The sequence below is a fragment of the Dipodomys merriami genome, unplaced genomic scaffold (assembly GCF_024711535.1).
Source record: "Dipodomys merriami isolate MVZ:Mamm:240054 unplaced genomic scaffold, mDipMer1.0.p SCAF_230, whole genome shotgun sequence".
Taxonomy (NCBI): domain Eukaryota; kingdom Metazoa; phylum Chordata; class Mammalia; order Rodentia; family Heteromyidae; genus Dipodomys; species Dipodomys merriami.
The window spans coordinates 567,913-571,330 of NW_027203716.1; positions in this window are offsets into that span (position 1 = coordinate 567,913).

Here is a 3,418-nt window from a genome sequence, read left to right on the forward strand (position 1 = left end):
ATTTAGAGTTAACATAAATATTTTGGTTTTGTTTGTAATTTCATATTTTATAGGATACTAAAAATTCTTTTTAAGTAGAGGGTTTAATTGAAAAAATTCACAAATGATTCTGGCATTCCATTTTCCTAGAATATTCTTTAAAGAGAGTCATAATTAGATCTTAGTTGATAGATAATTCCAACAGTTCATGTATAAAATGATAATGTGAATAATCTAGACAGAGTTGCCAACAAATGGATATTAGTTTATAAATTTAGCAAAAGAGCAACTTTTGAGTGCTTTGTATAACATTGTATGAAAAGAATAATTGTGTGACATCTTCTTTCTTCTACCTATATGTAACAAAGGAAGCCATTTCATTAATTACGTGCCTCTGTATACAATGAGAAAAATCTTACATTGGGGTTTGTTTTTATTTTATTGGTTTGTCCTAGGGTTTGAACTCTGGATCTGGAAACTGTCTCTGAGCCTCTTTATGCTCAAAGCTCGTGCGCTACCACTTCAATCTCAGAGACACTTGTGTCTGACTTTTTCTGAGAAGTTAATTGGAGATTTGAACCATAAACTTCCAACCTTAGCATTCTGAATATCTGGGATAGTTTAAAAAGTATAAATATAAATAACATTTGCAAGTGTTCTGATGTCAAGAATTTCACTCGGGGCAAATGATGCAACCCATTTTTTTGTAGTGGTCTTTCCAGAACAAGGAGGGCATCACATTAGCAGGGGTGTAGTATTTTTTCACAATAGATATAAACTGTTCATGATGTAAATTAAGGGAATTTTAAGGTGCTCTTTAAGAGTTGGAAACTATTGGACTAGGATGACTTTATGGCATAAATCTTGGGATTGATGATCATAGAAATAATAGCTTACTCTGATAAATAATTGCTTACTCTTGAAGAATAATTACAAATGCTTCATAATTTTATCCTCTACCAAATTGTGGCTATTTTTCTGTAGACTTCTCAATCTGTAACACTCCATTGGAAATTGCATCTATTACAGAATTACATAACATGCAAACAGGTACTGTTTTGAATCTCTCAGGAATGGAAAGTTCAGAAATTGAAAATGAGTAGTTATTAGTCATAGGAATTTTGAAGAACACATATATTCTGTGCTATTAACAACTTATTTAATTTTAAAAGTTCTTGGTTTCCATAGAGTTAAACTGTTTTTGGTTTTAGTGTGAGAAAGTACTAAATTTATTCTGTTTTCAAAATATTGGCAAGTTTATTGTGAAAATATTTTCTAGTTGGATAACATTCAAGTTGATGACCCTCTGATAAAAAAGGAATAATTGTTTCAAATTAGATGCCAAATAGTATTGATTTTAAAAAAAATATTACATAAAATAAAGAATAATATTTACTGTAAAAATAGAGTGAAATTATATTTTATGCAGCTTATTTTAATATTTAATTTTATTATCAAATTGATGTACAATGGGGTTACAATAATTGTAAGGTAGTGAATACATAACTTTTCAAACTTGTTAGCCCCTCCTTCATTTTTCTCACAGTTTTCCTTCACCTCAGTACTCCTCACAAATTGTAATGTACATTTCCAACATATTGTCATGTGAGTATTGTTATTGCATTGGTTTTCCTTTTGTCCTTTGTCTCACCATTTTGTTGTTCATCTTCCCTTCCCTAATTAAGGTAAATGTATACACAATGCACAGGGCACCCAAATCATATACAGCAGGGGACAACCATAAGGGAAAAAATCCCAAACAAAATAGAAATCACATAGTACATTATAAACAACCACTACAAAAAAATCTCTGTTCCATATCTTGAAGGTCATTTTGCTCAGCATCAGCTTATATTGTCATATATACACATAAACCCACTGGAAAATAATAATTGTATGGACAGTATATCATGAAAACAATCTGTTTACTGTTTTTGATGGTAAAGGTTGAATTAGGATTAGTGAATATGTGATTCTGATAAAGGAATTTCAAAAGAGTTTGAAAATTATTACAGGTATATTTTGATTGTTCAAACTTTTTAACAACTTAGTTTATTAAGAAAATTGCCTGTGAAAATAGGCTTTCATGCAAAGAAATCTATGGAGACTTATTTAAGAGAGAGCAATGTGGGTGAAGATAGCTCATTTTCACACTAAACAAACAAACTTTAGAAACCTTGCTGTAAATCCTGTAGGTTCTTTTGAGAATTGCTCTTACCCAGGAAATATACTCTCACTGTGTGAAATTCAAAGTTCTTAAAAAACTAAGACATCTAAATTTGTGAATTGACCTTTAACTACCAAAATAATTCTTTGAAAAAGATAATTTTGGTGCAAATATTTAGGGCGAATGTGCCCTCCACAATGAAAGAAGGTGTTGGGTTCACACTTTTCTGTTTGTAACACTTTCTACAATGACTTTTTACGTGAAGCACTGAAACACAGAAAAAAATTTGAATGGATACTCCAATGATTACACATTTCTAAGTAGCTCACAAAAAATAAAATCCTTATTAACATTAGATATTAATGACTTTTCTTATTACATAAGCCAAAAAGTGTTGGGATCAGAAAAGAATTGAGCAAATTGAAAGGGTAAGAAAACAGTGTTCTTAGAAGCCCTAGCTAAGCATAATGGCTTCAGCAGTGGAGGGAGGCCTAAACTTTTTATATATATTGTCTTAATATTTTTGCTACCTAAAGTGATTTTATAGAGCCTATTTGGCTGTCTACAATGCATAACAGATTGAATGAAGACATGAAAATGAATTCTGCGTCCAAATGAGGCAATTTAAAAGAGTTTTAAAAGAGAAACCATGAAAATATAGTGGGGCAGGGTGGGGGGAGACCTTATAGTCCTTCAGCTTCACTGGACTTGAAGCCAAGAAGCTGTGATTAATTGGAAATCAGTCAAGAGCTAAGATGAGGACATAGAAGCATTGTCCTCTGTAACAGACACTGTCATCCAAGGAATGGATGATTTAACTCTTCTTTCCCATACATCTTGCTGAACAAATGCAAAACCAAGAGTGAATAATCTATTGAAATAATTTTTCAAAGAGTAACTTCACTGAAACTGATATGGTATCTAAGGAGAGTCTTAAGAGAGAAGATAAAAGTGGAGTATTTTTTATTTCCTCTAAGCATCTTGTTATCAAAATATATCTTTGAGGTTAAAAGTGATTGAACCAAAAAGTAGTGGAGTACTTATTTTTGTGGGCACTTTAGACACAAGAAGACTTTCAAGGTTAAAAAAAATGTGTAACCAAATATTTGTGATCACAGCTTCTGGGACTGATTTTTTGGACACAAAGTTTTACATTAGAGTTTGTCCTCATTAACATAGATGTAGGGTTGTCCTGGCAACCAAATGCAAGGGTGAAGTTTAATGAACTCTTGGACAAGTAAACAGCATGATAGAAAAAAAAGGCAAATAATA